Source organism: Excalfactoria chinensis, chromosome 2 (genome assembly GCF_039878825.1).
Source record: "Excalfactoria chinensis isolate bCotChi1 chromosome 2, bCotChi1.hap2, whole genome shotgun sequence".
Lineage (NCBI taxonomy): Eukaryota > Metazoa > Chordata > Aves > Galliformes > Phasianidae > Excalfactoria > Excalfactoria chinensis.
In genome coordinates, this window is record NC_092826.1 from 36,409,315 (window position 1) to 36,425,171 (window position 15,857).

A 15,857-nucleotide genomic window follows, 5' to 3' on the forward strand; every position below is an offset into this window, starting at 1 on the left:
CATCAATGTGTTTCAGTGCGCAGGTCTCTTCAAAATCGCAGAGATCTGTCAGCCCACTCCACTCAGTGGGACAGCTGTGCCGACATTTGTCTGTCCCAGCCCCTTGGCTGTCACTCTGGGAGCAGCACAGGAGCTGTTAGAGCTGCCTTAGGGCTGCTGGGGGTCCCCTGAGCCCGGTGCTGCTGGCCCTGGCTTGCAGCGAGGAGGTGGCCCACGGCCGACCTGCAGCATGAGCTGGGCACCATGTCCTGTGCCCACAGCTGTCCCAGGGAGCAAGGTGCTTGCTTTGGTGCAGTCACCTAATTCTAGAGATGGCTGCTTGGCTTCAGGGACTGGGTCCAGAGAAAGGAAGGTAACTGTTGAGGCTGCTTGCCAAGCCAGATGTCAAATCTGGTGAGGAATCAGTCCTTGAGGTTAACTGCCAGCAATTATCTCTATCTGAGTGATTCTTCAGCGTCTTGTTTTCAATTGGAGAAAAAAAATGAAAGAAAATAAAATGTGAGGTTTTGCAGTGCTGATTCGTGTGGCCTTGCAATTCAGGGGAAGCAGCAGCCCTTGTCTTTACAAGTTCAGCCTGTTGGATACAAACCCCAAAGTTTTGGTGGACAACTGATGTAATAAGGAGGCTGAAATACAGACTTCTGGTGTTCTCAGCTCCCATTCGGGATGCAGACTCCTCTGAAAGCACTTCCCTCCTTTGATAAGGAAACCATTTCAGAAAGGGACACGCTGAAGTCATCAGACCCTTCTGCCTGTTTCTGTCAGCAGTGAGCTGTTCCTTTGCCACTCCTTACCGTAGCCCTTTTTGGCCACTTTGTATTCATCCTGTCAGCAGATGTTGGCCCCCAGCACCCATTGCAGCCTGGCCAGGCAGGGAGAGAGCCATGTGCTTGGGACGAGGTAGGAAGATTTTCATCACCAGGGGTCAGAAATAAGCTTCTTGTGTGTGGTCGATAATATGTAGCACGCGTGGTTTAGTAAGATGAGCTTCCAGCTCTCTCTGCAGGAGAAGGGGATGCATACCTTTCATTAACTTCTGCAGATTTCTGCGATCTGATAGGAGGCAGGAAAGAAGTTTAATTTCTACAGCCAAGTCTCTGTGTGTTACTTTCTCATGTGTTGTTGATGACGGAAAGCTTGGGCGGGTGCCGTGCTGTCAGACTGGATTACCCGGCGCTCGCTGTCAGGAGTCCACACTCCATGCTCACAAGCACTGTGTTCCTTTTTCCTGAAGGACTGCAGGTTTGCGTGGGTACAAACAGTGTGGCACGGGCACGAGTCCTCTGCTATTCAGATCTGTGTATGCAGAGCACTGTGAAATTTGTAGTCGTAACGTTATCTGTTAAGAGTAGAGTAAATCCTACTAAAGCAAGCAGTGTAAATTACACCGGCTGTACTTCAGATAAGTCTCTCTACTGTTGTGTGCAATTAGACAGAGCTTTTTCAAGTATTAATAGCTGTTATAAGAGATTGGCCTGTGGTAGGAAATGAAAATTTTCTCTGAGCGTCCAAATGCAAAGATCCCTTATTAAAATTTATCTAGCTGTTTTGCTTCTCTTAGCAGAAGGTTCATAGGTCACAGAAACAAGTGCTGAATGAAATTTCAAACCCAGTGGTCACCTGCTTTTAAAGGAAAACAGTAGCATTAGCTCGTTTCAGAAAGCAACACAGTTATTTAACTTCTGTGTTGTGCTGTCGCGATATGCCTCTGCTCGTTTGCATCCATCTATATGCTGAACTGTCTGGATTATTCTTTTGTTAGTTTTATTTTGAGCTGCAGAAGCCAGCATGGGCACCTGAAGATGTCATTGGCTTGCTTTCTGGACACTTCTTTTCCTAGGAAAAGGTGATGATACCAAGGCTGTGAATAACCCTCTCTGTATTGAGATCTGTCAAACAGCAAGCATTGCCTTGCATTTATACTCTGCTTCCTTGCCTGTGCTTCACTGCACTTTGCTTTTTGGGCCCCCCTTTCCACCGCACGTTATTCACTGTTTGTTTCCTTTCATTTTCTTAACCAACTTGTCATCTGCCAAATAAAGGGTATTGCTTCCTTATAACTGTTCCTTATCCACCTATAATTTGCTTTCCCTTCCTTACTCTGTTTTGCGCCTATCTCGTCATCTTCTCACCTTCATCCCCATCCCCATCCCTCCTCCCTTCACAGTCTCTGGTTTTGGAAGGAGCTGGGAGACGTGGTTGTATGCCAGACGGGCTTGGTTATTACTTACATAGGGAAACTTCATCCTGTCCAACAAGTAAGCTATTCGTAGCCTTGAGGGATATATCTAAAGGGCACAGAGTTTCCACTCAAAATTTAAGTAGATTAGATTGTGTGTACATATTTGTTGTGACTTGGCAGGTATCCCAGCGCCTGAGGTCTTAGAACATATACATTGCTATACTCGAGGCGAGCTCAACTCCATGTTTCAAGAGACGCTCTGGAGCAATGGGAGGCTGCTGGGAGTTCACAAAGGTGTTATCCTCTCTAGATCTTACGCAACAGGAATCCTGACTACTGTTCTGTCTAGTCCTGTTGTTTATCTTGGTATTAACTTCTATCAGACACTTTGAGGGGTGGCATAACCGTAAGACAGAGAGGAGAAAATCCTCTTTTAACTCTCTGCTGGTTTGGATTCTGTTCTGGAAAAAGAGGGCCGCTATTATTTTTTTCCTGAAGCCTTCTTAAAATCACGGTACAATTCTAGATGATCGCGTTAGAGATGAGTGTTGTCTGCATAACTGTGTGCCGCCTCCTGGCACTGCGTCTCACAGGCTAATGGCTGTTAAAAATAAGATATTTGCTTTTATTAGTTAGAAATTTGCTATGCTGTGGTGTTCCTGGGTATCTCTCACCATCATAAGAGCAGCTGAAACTGTGTCACCAAGTCAGTCTACTGCTAACTGTTTTAATAGCATTTGCTTGTGGTCTTGGGTTGTTGTTGTTGTTTATTCGTTTGGCTTGTTTGTTCGTTGTTGCTTTTGTTTTATTTTTAAGCGTAGTCCCCACATTCAGGTACTGGAGGGAACGGTGAAGTTAAAGCAGTTGCGTTTTGTGCAGTTCTGTTTGGTATGGCACTTTTCCTTATAAGGTCCAATGACCAATTGTTTTGATTATTTAGAAGGGAAAAATTCCATGAGAACTGTTACTGCAAATGACTAACTCGGCATTAGTAATCTGTCGTTGTCTTACAGCATTTGATGCAACGCTGAAGTTAATAAAGATGGCTGAAACATCAGCAGCTGAAGCGCTGAGTGGCTCAGATGTTTCCAAATCCATGTTCATATGTGATCTGCTTATTACGTTTTCTTGCAAATCACTAACGGTATCTGTAAATAAATGCTGTTTTTGTTTGTGGTGGTGTGAGCTCAACATCCAGGCCTTTGTAAATAAAGAGCAGCCTGGATATCGAAGAGAAAAGTCAGACAGTTGTTTCATAGTGCAGGGTGACCTACAGGCAGCTCGGAGCTGGAGAGGTTCCTGGGTTTTGCCATTAAAGAGGTGAAATGTTTGCAGAATGGTGGTAGCACTGTGCTGGAGAATCTGCAGGAGCCCAGTGGGATTGTCAGGTCAGGTTGCATGGGAAGGGGATCCTTGACGGAGAGGTGGGCTGGATTTATTTCAATGGTTTTGTTTCTTTATTTAAGCAACGGTTGGAAGCTGGTAAAAATGCACTAGCTGATAGGCAGTACATATGGGCCCCTTTCGCTTGGAGTTACAGAGAAGTATGAGAGAGAAGGGACCAGGATTGGCCTGATTTGAAATGTACATCTACCTGACTTGACTTTGGGCATCTCAGTGCTCAAAAACGGCTGCCTAAACCCATTTCTGCCATCTGCTAGAGCAGGCTTTTAAGAGGATGAGAAATGATCTGTTTTTACCTCCTGTATGTTGAAATAAAGATTTGCCCTAACAAGCAGAAAGCGCATGAAAAAAAATTACTGCGTTTCTTTTACTTCTGTTAGGCTTTTCTATGTACGGAAACATAGGATTCACTCAAGCAAATAATGGGTAGAACTGTCCCTTTTGTCAACCTTGTAACAGAGGTAGTGAGAAAGCTTTTGTGATCAGCAGTCTAGACATCCTATTTACTATGGTTTCGTCTACAGTAGGCTGCTACTTCGAACATGTTAGTTCCCCTCGTGGCATCGTGTGTCCGTGCTGAACTGAATTCTGCAAGTTGTGTCAGAAAAGGGCTACTTGCTGCAGTAAGTGCAGTAAATGCACGCTGCAGTGAGTTAAGATTCCTCTCTAACTGTGTCTTTGAGTTACCGGCTTACAGTGTGCTAGTTTGTTCTCTGCGTTGTGTTTCTTCCCACCTGGCTCCCTACCCATGCCCTTCTTTACTCCAGGATCATCCTGATTAGAGGTAAATGCTCTATACGTGTTGGCACTTGCTTATGATAATGATAACGAAGAGGTTGGTTGTGGTGATTTATTGGTTATGAAGGGTCTGCGTAGTCTCTGGTATTGTGTAGCCTCTGGTTTGTTCATGTCTGATGCTACTCAGATGAAAATCATTTTGGGATGTACAGATACAGGCCAGTGCCCACAGCAATTAAAGCCAGAGGGCGCACCTGGAGCTGGCCTCAGGGATGAATAAACAGAAAAGGCTGTAATGGATCTGTCAGATGACAAGGAGACGTAATGAGCTGTTTGCTACATGCCCTCAGAAATTCTTTGTGCTGGGGTTCTGCCCGTGACATTGCCACCAGATCCAGGAGTGACGTATTTATTTTTTTCCCCGGATGGTGCACAGTGCCACAGCAGAGGCCTGAGGCAGCCAGGTAAAAGCCCAGCAGGAAAGGTCAGTAGCCTCACCTATGCCATACTGTCCAGCCTGGCCTGGGCTTGCTGGAAGCACTGACTCATCAGATGCGAGCAATACCCAAGAAACAACCACAGGATCCCGCAGAGGCTGGAGGATGAAGCCGATCCAGTAAGTACTGCATGCCCAATTGCACAATAATTTCACAGTAGGGTTTGAACTACTTTTTCTGGAGTGGAGAGCTCTGGCTCAGGTAGCGGCCTTCCACTTGCAATTCCACTTGGCAGTTCTCAAATGCAGGTCAGGCATGTCTTTATTTATTAGCCGTGGGTTCCTCACCCACACATACGTGCTCTTGCTCACTGGCCACCTCCAACCTTCTGTGCTCCAGCTGTGATTCCTACGTGTCTTTGCTTCTCTTACCCTCTCACCTGAAGAATAACAGCTTTTACTATTGGTGCTCCTTTCCCATCTCAAATTATTTTATGTCAAACACAGTAAATTCCACGCAGCCCTCACTCAGCTAACCTTGTCTAATTACCAGCCCTGGTTTGATGAATTACTACTTGGAAACTTTACTGTCAGTTTCCCTGTACCTTCTACTCCTTCCCCTTGTTATCTTTGCTCTCTACCCTCTGTGTAAGATACCCATGCCACAATGAAGTTCTCTTTGCTGCCCAAGTCTCTACAGCCCATCCCATAGTTCCCTACCCTGTTTGGGAAGTCTAGGGATCTCTAGAAAGACCAGAGAGGTGACTCTGCTTTTGATCTCAGGAGCTCATGGCTCTCTCTCTCTTCCTGCGTAGGGGAGCCAGGGTGCTGTAGAGAGGGCTCAGGGCTAGACACGGCAAGGAGCAAATGCTTCCCCGCTGAGCTAGAGCCGTGGCACAGCTCTCCTTCATGCTCCCTGGCAGCTCAGCTCCTCGCCTGGGTAGAAGGAGAAGAGAGTTCAGAGGCTGGAGGGAAGGGGTTGGTTGTTTGGGTGAGGCACAGATGTAGTGGATGGACGATGTTATGTGGGACTCTCTGTGTTTCCTCCTCCTGGCTGCACCCCTCACCTCTGTACTCCTCAGTGTCATCTGTGACAGATCTGCACTGTTGACATGGGATTTATTAGTGTTCACTCTTTGGTACCAGACGTCACAAATAGAAGAGTTCTTGATCACACTTCTTGATGCTTATGCATTTTTCACTCTGTGTGCTTTTCTTTCTCTTGCCCCCTCCATCAACCAAAACAGCATCCCCTCTCCTCAGTCTGCGTTTCAAACAGCTCGTTTCTTTGCCGTGCCAGGTCCCAGATGTCAGTTGCACTTTTCTGCCTCCTCTCTCTCAGCTGATCTGATCTCCTCTCATTTCCTCCTCGCTAATCGCAGCCTTCCCCAGCTTTGGTTATGCTGCCCCCCTGCTCCAGACCTTAGTCATGCTCAGAGTGTTTATAAATCTGAATGCAGCCTCAAATATGAAGCCGTGCTGTCGCTGAGTTTCGTTACCGAGCTCAGTCTCTGCTGAGGGCGAAGCACTCGAGGAATTTCAAACTGCTTTGCTTTCCTAAGACTTTATTTAGCGTAGTGGACTTGTGTATATGTAACTACTAGTACAGATTTGTCTTAATTTTGCAGTGTGCTTTACAGTAACTTGTAGGAGCCACAATGAGTCTGTGGGAGGGAGGTTTAATACAAATGTTGCAAGGTAAAGGAGTTCTTTTTTTTTCTTTCTTCCTTTCTTTTTTTCTTTCTTTTTTCTTAACCCCTTCCTTCTAAGAAGTGCACATCTAATAGTCGAGGATGAAGCTTGTTAATAGGCAGCCTTACAGTGTGTTATCTCAGCTTACCTTTTGTCTGTAGAAATGAAACCCTTACATCTCCCAGGACATAGTATCCTTCAGCACAGGGAAGGCTAATTGCACTTGTGTGCAGTCACAGATGTAATGCCTGATGTCTCTTTTTTATTCTTAATACAACCCAAACCCCTTTATTTTCAAATGCCTGTCCAACAGATTCTGATGATTTTGAGTATGGAAACAATAGCGGCCAACTTACCCCATCATGTGTGCCCCAGGAAAGCCCGTAAGAGCATATATAGTACGTGAAAGCAATCTGAAAAGCATCCCGCAGTTTTGAACAGGACGTGGTGAAAAGAAATGTTGGGGGAAAAGAATTTGAATGTGGTTGAGGGAGGAAGCCTAGTTAGCGTTATTAAAGCAGTTTGTAATGAGTGGGGTGTGTAGTAACATCTTTTGTTTCTTTCTGATTTCTCTTAGCACATAAAAAGCTGCAGCCCGTATGAAGAAGGGAATTATTAGCTAAAAGATAGCCGTCAGATTTCAGAAGATAAATGAAAGGTGGATCTGAACCTTGAAATTATCAGCTCAGCAGGAGGTTGCAAAGGCAGAGTGGTGAAAGGAGGGTCTCCTGCAGAACTCCCAAGAAGATTGAAATGGATTGTGCAATTCTGGAAGGGGACAAGAAACGGGCAATACAAAGGTGCTAAACATAAACAGTTATAACACAACACTGGTCACGTGCTTCACCTCTACCTCCAAGCACCCAAGCAATACATAGAGATGTTCTGTGTTAAGACCGCTTTGTTAGCTGGATTAAGTAGAAGTATTTTCTGACAGTGTTTGGAATCGTGTGTATCATCTAGAGGAGCACTCCTTGCAGTCCTTACTTTGTTTTTAAGGTCTTTTTTTCTTTCAACTTTGAAAAAGCACCATCATCTGTATCAGTCAATAAGTTCTGAGTGCCGGTCTGAAACACGAACTGAATCCATGACCAATGTAAAACTTATCCCTTCACATTTTAAAAATAAAATTAAACTAAAACCTTCTTGATTGCAAATTTTTCTCTAATCTACAGCTACTTTCCCACAGCAGGAAAGGAGCTCAAGCGTCTCGTTGGAGAGCACATTAGAGGAATGCACTCTCTGGGACTCACAAAAGCATCCCCATATTTCCATCTGCCCTCCAGGATTTTTTCCCATAATGTGCATGAAATATTGCTGCATACCATACAGTCAGAAGACTGTTTTTATTCCATCCTTTTTTGTCACCGTCTTCCTTCCACCTTTCTGGAAGCCTGCCCTGTTGGCAGTCTGCAGCTGTTCAAGGCAGAGTCTCACGTATGTTTTTCTCCCATCGCTTAATGTAGGTTTGGAAATCAGGGAGGCAGTGTCTAAACTGTGTTGCTTTAAAAAACAAACAAACCAAACTCTGCGCTCTGGTGTGTCTTGGACCACGGAGAACAAACGTGACACATCTTTCGTCACAGACCACTCAGTACTGATACTGGTGAATGCTTACTGTGGTCAGCTGTGTCTGGCAGAATGTGAAGGAATGTGCTTGTCTTAAGCCTGTGTGTTTGAGAGGTGGAGGTAGAGCAGGGCAACAGGTATATGACTCACCACCTGCTTCTGTACCAGTGAGGATCCCTGTTCCTATATGTGACCTGCTATGCATTGACGTGACATGGTACAGCCTCCTCGTGCTGCCTGGGAGCCTTACTGGCTTGGTTGCCCTGCCGGTAATGAGCCAATTATCTCATGATTAATTGTAAAGCTTACGTGGTTACGTGCTGATGACATTTCATCAGGCTGATAGGAGCTCCCAGATTAGCTTGCTGTTGGTGCAGCTCCAGGGTAGACTTTATATGGACTTTGGGGAACTTCTGCCTTTGTTACTTGAAATTTGTAGCAGCTGCCCATCACCTGATTCCAAAAATCACTGTCCAGGTGACTACTCTGGATGCTAACTGCTTGCCTTCATTTCCCCTCACTGCTTTCAGTGGTTTAGGTCTAAATTGTGCATTATTATTACTATTATTTAAAATTATTCACTAATCTGACATCAAATCTCAGAATTCTTACCAATTCACATGTGCATAAATGCAGAGCTGTGCCCTTGTCTCTTTAACAAAGATGCTCTCTTAACAAAACAGCAGGCAAACACTGAATTCTGCGTAAGCAGAGTAAGCTGGTTGTGTATATGCTAGTGTCATTGCTTAGATGGAACTGGTATAGAGGAACCAAACCAAAATTACCTTCAGTGCGTGAGCTGGGCAAGTTCTGAGCGGCTCTCTGATGGCAGTTTGTTGTAGGCAACTGACCAGTTTGGAGAGAGATCTGCTTTGTTGCTTCAAATTTTCCCTTGTTCTGCGCTCTCTGAAGTCACTCACATACACATGGCAATTGAGTATTGCCCGAGACATAAAGCAGCATAATTCATTGTATCTCTAAGAATGTATGTGCTATGTGTGCCCTAAGTATTTTGCTTCTTCAGTTACTCCTTCCTAAGGCTTTTGTGTTTTATCTCATAAGGTTTTGTGATACGATCATCCAACATCAGAGCTATAGCGGTAGTAGCAAGGCCATCTTGACTAAATGTAAGTGACGCTTCATTTAATGTAAAGTTACAGTAATCTGTTAAGTTATTTTCTTTTCAGATAGAGCAGTGGTTCCTCGGCTGTGAGGTATCTTGGAGGATTTGCTGCTGCTTGGAAATTGTACGCTCTTTCTTAGTTTTCATCTTTATTTGGGGCTGGGATAAAAGAAGCAGAGGAGAAAGGGCAGACATGATCAAGGTTTTCATTGAAATAGCACCAGTAAGTAATACATCCAAGGTTATATTGAAAAAACAAAACATTACAACAGAAAAAAACCCCCACAAAACAAAAAAACTGACGATGCTAAACCATCTCACGGTTTTCAGCCCCAGACAATGTTGTCCAGGCTGTGCGAGTAAGAGTAGGACTGGGCTTCAGTGTTCTTTGGACTGCTGCATAATGAACTCAAGATGTGACGTAGGTACTGGGAAGACCACTTTTCCTCTCAGTCGCTTTATGTTTGCCATGAGCTGTCTATTTGTCCCAAGTGCACATTTCCTAACCGTCATCATCGTTCTTGCGCTGTTGCAGCCGCTTCATCATTTACGTAGCAATGAGATTTTTCACACACTTTTTCTCTGTCAGACCTATCTGATGCCTATCAGACCTCCAAGGGAAATTACTGAACTCTTAAATGATGGGCACAGCACGAAGTAGTGTGAGCAGTAGATGCCTTTTTTCTGTGCTGTTCAACTTCTGACCATCCCTCTCTGTCTGAACTGCACAAGATTATGTTGCACGGTGATAAACATGAGTGGAGTTTATCTTCAGTTCGGCAGTATCCTTGTGAATCCCACCTTGCAGACCAAGCACCAGAAACTTCTTTACTTGGTTTGTACTTGGTTAATTTTGGTTGAAGCCATAATTAAGCACCGAATTGATGGCCATCTTGCTGACCATGATTATCCTGGAGGAGTCAGAGTGGTGTTTTTAAGAGAACTGTGTTTTAGGGTCCTGTTCTTTGAAGGCATCAGCAAGATTTAAAGACGTTCTGGTTTGAATCTCCAAGTAAAATGAATCAAAGGCTTTTTGAGGAAGCTAAGGAGCTGCAGAGTAAGAGGGGATGCTTGTAAGTCTTTGCACAGATGAATGACAGATTAGAAGGTGGGACCAAAGGGTAGAAGTGAAAAGAAACTTCTCTATTAAAGATGTATCCCAGTTGAGTTCCACAGAGGTCTATGCCATTCCTTGCATTCATAAATGATATAAGCAAGGGATGAGCAAGTGGATTAGCATGTTTGCTGTGAAGAAGGGAAGCATCTGTGAAGGACAGTAGAAGGACGCTGAAAGTTCTGAAGACTGAAACAAAATGAGAGATGAAATTCAATATAGATAAATGAGGATAACTGAGGAGCACATACATGATTATGAGTTTGGTCTCAGCGTTACCACAGATGTGTAAGACTTGGGGATGATTCAGAATCATAGACTCATTGATCACCAAAGCGCAACTTGACTGATAGGAGATATCAGGAAAGAGAGAGTAAAAGAGAGAATGTCAATAGGAGAGCAGAGAAATCCATTCAGTTGTATCCTGAATGCTGTGTTTGCTTTTGCTGCCTTCATCTCAGAAAGAATTTATTAGAACTGAGAGAGGCCCAGAGAAGGACAACAGGGATGATGAGATGCATGGGGTCACTTTCAAATGAAGAATGCTTCTACAAACTGGGTTTTTAGTTTGGGAATGCAATGACCTGAGGACAATGTCATGAAGATTTGCAAAATCAGATGCCTGCGGAGGAAGGAAGAGGACTGGCCACTGTCTTTTAGAACAAGAACGTACCGAGCTAAGAGCGAAGGCCACTTCCAAGCCTTTGAAAGTAAGAGGACCTCCATAAAACTGGTAGTGGAGAGACGTGTGAGATAATAACTCCCACTGTCTAACGGCAGTGCAGTGGATATTAAAAATGGGTATGATTTCTAAGGGGAGACTGAACGGAAAGGGCTTGAAAGGGCAATGTGCTGAAAACTGCTAAATTAATAGAAACCATGTAGTGGCTCAGGAAGTCCTTGACATCAAGGTAGTTGGAAACCAGGAGAGTGCTGGTGGGAGATACCACACATTCATTACCTGTTTTGGCTATTTCTAGAGAGAGAATGCTGGAGAAGATGTACCGTTAATTTGTCTCACACGCTTAACTCTCATCTTAAGAAGTCTGAGTGTCTCGTTTTACTCTTGGGACAAATGAAAATAACTACTTATGGACATGAATTAATTCTTAATTGTATTAGTGTAGGACCTCATAGATACTCTTTGAGTATGTGTTTGTGTTTACTGGTACACGTATGGGATTTGCTTTTGATTAGTGTTCACTGTTAGAACGACATGGTCCTGTATGCAAGGTTTGTTACTACGCAAAGTTTGCTTTCATCAGTTTAAGGATGAATGCAGATTGTTCCTGGCAGGTTGTAGGGTTTGGGATTTTTTTTGTGTGTGTGTGTTTTTATTTGATATTTTTTAACTCTAAAATACATGAAGGCACTTTTACACGTTTAAAACACTCTAAAAGTAATTATGACATCAGCACTGTTTGCATCTGTGCGGTGTTACAGAAATTCTTGAAGCATATAAAAACCGTGAGCATCAGCTGGGTTATCTGTCGTCAGTTCTTGCTTTCCTTGATATATGACATAAGCAGGAATCCTTTGGTATATTTAGTAACCAAAACTAAGCTCTCAAGATTTGAAGTGAACATGAGCAACTTAGATGGAAGATGGAAGCCCACAGAGAGATGCTGGGTAGCGTTGTGATAGTTTGTTGTTGTTGTTGTTGTGTTGGAATTACAGACCATTAAGTCACGATGAAATCAACCTTGGTAAAATCGTGTTCTACTTTTCCAGAAACTGAAGGGGGGAAAAAAGAAGCCAAACACGACGGGATTTTATGTAATACTCTTTCTAGTGTTGCATAGCATAGGAATGAGTTATTGTCTAAAATTAAGAAGCTGGTTGTTCACAGTTGATGGCTGTGGTACAGCCTGGTAGAGTTGCAGCTAGTTTTATAATCGAGGAAAAAAACTGTTGTATGTAGCAGTCACATCAAGATAAATGCTCATCTCCGCATAATTGCCATTAATTATCCCGAGCAACTTAGAGATGTTTTGCCCCAGGAAGTTTGCTTTAGTAAGTTTAAAGTAATAATGGATAGATTTCTTAAAATGACATACGTCTATCAGATCTTTACTGGGGAGAAAAAACAATAGGCTGGGCCATCTGTTCACCTTGCTTATCCATCTTTCTCACTAGTTTGAAAGGATGTGGGTATTTTTCTGCAGTCAATTTTATGCAATTTCAGAAAGCTTCTCAGCTTTGTGTTTCAAGGGGAAAGCAAAGAATCTCAAAAAGAATTTGTCACAGTTCTGAATTGATGAAATATCTCAATTTTTATGTTTTCCTGCCTTTTATGTCACACTCTTTGTGGCATAATCATTATTGCCTATATTAGACGTATGTGATATTAGTGGTAGGAGAAGGGGGAATGGTTTTAAACTCGAGGGGAAATTTAGATTAGATGTCAGGGAAGTTTTTCACTCGAGGGTGCTGAGGCAGTGGCACAGCTGCTCAGAGAAGCTGTGGGTGCCCCATCCCTGGAGGCACTCAAGGCCATGTGGGATGGGGCCAAGGGCAGCCTGAGCTGGTGCTTGATGTAGTAGCTGGCAATATTGCTTATGTCAGGGCTGTTAGAACTAAGTGATCGTTGAGGTCCCTTCCAACCCAAGCCATTCTGTGATAGGCATTAGCAATGTGCTATCACTGACAGTAGAGTAAGGCGATTGCCTCATGTTAGTTTCAGCGCTTATGTTAATGTGTTATGTTTTAGCTGCTAGACTGTTTCCCCCAAGGGTGAAGTCCTATGCATTATTATTTCAAGTCACTCTTATGTTTATACCCAAGATCACCAGATAGATAGTTTCGTTGTTTTGCCCACATCATTCCATTCTCCTGCGGTAGCTTTTCTCCTGCTGCGTGCTTTTGTTTTGTCTTCCTGCAGTCTGTGTGTGCTCTTGCTGCCGTGGTCCTTCAGCTATCCCTGCACAGGATAGACTGGGATGTGAATCCAAGCTAAAAGATTCTTCTGAAATTGGCTTCCTGATAAAAAGGGAAAGCCCTGAATTTCATGATAAGATAAATACAGCCTTGTATTAAAAAATACAAAACAAAACAAAAACTCAAAACATCATTGTTTCTTTGGTGATTAGTTTGTGTATGTACACATGCTCCTCTTACATGAAATGCTTCTTTAAAGTTGGGCCAGTGCCTATGTCTTTGAGCGGTATCTCTTATTCAAAACTGTAGAAGGCCAAGTGGCCACCCACCTGTCAGTGTCATCTCATCACCCACTGGGGCCTCCATATGTGTTCTTTGTTTTTCTCACATCTTTCTTTAGGCTTATGAGAGAAGAGCAACTTAAAAAACCTTAACCAGTTCTCTGCTAGTACAAGATAACATACCTGTTAGCTCTCTTCCTCTCACTGCCATCCTGCACAATGGCCAAAGGCAGTGCTCTGGGCTTTGAAATCAGTCCATCTCGCCGTTTGGCAGTGCCGTGTTTATAGACTGTCGTGCCAGGAGTCTTCTTTGCTTAGGGGTGAAACGTGTATACATGTTGCTCGCCGTTCACATCTCTTGCAAATTACACAGTAAAGCAGACAGAAAATGAAATGAAGTATAACCTTGTGGAACTGCAGGCGCGAGCCCTTCTGGCCCAGGGTGGCACCTTGATTAAACCAACTTCTGCTTATCAATTGCACAAGAACAAACTGGGGAGAATCAGCATCTTCCTATCCTTGTCCTTCTAAATACTGGCAGCAAAGGTGAGCAGGCTTTGCTATCTGTTGCCTTTAAGAAGTGACGTGCTGTTCAAATAAGTGTGCATCGGATCACCTGCCAAGAACAAATAGTGATGTAGACACCTGCATCTGTCAGAAGACTGACTTTAATTGAACACCGAGAAAGGCACCCCCAAAATCATCAGTACTTCAGTATCTTTGCCAGTTAAGCATGAATTTTTATTGCAAGCTTGACCTTTTTCATTGGTCAACTCTTCCAACTGAGATCTTCTCATAATGTAAGTTCATTGCCATTAGGAGCTATCTCAGGAAGACCCAGGTTGGAGGCTAGACCCTCTGCAACTACTTTGAGATGTTTGTTCTGCTGCAAAACTGCAGCATTTGTCTACAAAATCAGAGGGACTGAAACCTACCATTTGTCCTGCAGTCAGTATAAGCCTGCGGTAGGCATGGTGGTCCTTGATGATCCGGGGGGATGCCTGAAGGCTGTAGATTCCAGCATCAACTTCTGCCCACGTACTTCCATCTCACACTAGGTGTAATAGTGATGGGCACAGTGCAGCTGGGGAGTTGTTTCTCTTATACCATTCATGGCAGCGGTTGTGAGGGTTCACAGTCCCAGCCTGGAGGGATGTTAGTGTCTTCAGAGAACTTGATCCTGTTCATGTGAGTACATGCTCACCTGGGATCTGTGTGGACAGCCCTTCTTAAAGAATCACACCATCCACAGGGTAAATAACCCCTTTTCATTTTGTTTGCTTCAAGAAATATTTAAAACCCAAGATGACTCTGTAGTGCCCTTAAATCTTTTATTCTCTCATTATCACAACTAATATTTTAGGGCCTTTTTCTGCTTCACAGACAGAATTGGAACTCCATGCACTGTTCTGTATGCAAAGTGCAATGACACTTCCTGACAGATACTGTGTTGTCAATACTGTGCTCACATTATAACCCTGTTTTGAAAGACCTTTGACCCTTTAGATGCTGTACGTTCGAGTATACTCTAACTGGCAATGATCTGGATGGGTTAGCAAAGTTAAGGGCTGGCAGATACCAGAAGATCTGAACAATTCCTAGAATCATAATGTGACAAATTACAGAAGACTTTTAAGTTCCCACATGGATTTCAGGCACAGTGCATTTTGCAGTGTGGTGCTCTCTGCCTCACGTGGATAGTTTAAACTTTAGTATTGATTAAGAATTGGTTCTTATCTCATCTGATTGAGAACTTAGTAACACTGTTGGCAAGTACAAGAAGAATGGTGCATCTTTGTCCAGTATTTTACCCTAGAGATTTTCTAGCACCAGAAGATTCTGAGGAAGGTGGTCAAAAAATGAGCATTGTGGTAGACAACTTTGGCATTCAGTGCATAAGAAAGTCTTTTAGTAGATTTACTGCTATAGAATATAGAATTTATATAAATACACATATATATTAATTTGTTCCTGTCAAATGTGACAGATGTTTTCACTGTTCATACAATCTCTTCCTCTTGCTTATGTATCTTTCTAAGCTCTTTGACTAGGCATTGGTCTTGTGGAAGCTGAGATCCCAGCTAATTGTAGGTACAGAATTGCCCACATCTGGATCCACTGCATTGCAATTGTGCTTTGTAAGATAATGAACAAGAGTACCTGACTTCCCTCCATTCAGTTCAGCATTTCAAGTACATCTGGCATTTACCTTCTTTGTTTCCTTATTCCAGTTGCTCCAGTTTCACCTGCTTTGATAGTCTTCCCATGCCTCTGACGACCTGTCCCTGAAGCCATCTGCTTTTTGCTAGAGCTCCTTCAGATATGAAAATTCAACACAATAATCACTGAAGAGTTGAGGGGGGCATTATATTACTGGAGATAGAATTTCTTTTAAAAAGTCTGGAAATAGTCTGTAAATACCAATAGTGAATGGGCTAAGT

The 15,857-nt window shown here is 43.4% G+C and overlaps 1 protein-coding gene across 4 annotated transcripts in view; it reads left to right on the forward strand.

Moving 5' to 3' along the window:
- PLAG1 (PLAG1 zinc finger) overlaps nt 1–15,857 on the forward strand; it is a 45,117-nt gene that overhangs the window by 21,419 nt on the left and 7,841 nt on the right. The window contains exons 2-4 of one of the 4 annotated variants that reach the window (XM_072329392.1): nt 4,761–4,940; nt 7,030–7,252; nt 9,084–9,148. The exons of 2 other annotated variants lie outside the window; for them this stretch is intronic. The gene's annotated coding sequence lies outside the window, so the exon portion shown is untranslated. Of the gene's footprint in view, nt 1–1,787; nt 1,847–4,760; nt 4,941–7,029; nt 7,253–9,083; nt 9,149–15,857 lie in introns of those variants that run through there. One more of the 4 variants, XM_072329394.1, reaches the window with a different exon arrangement.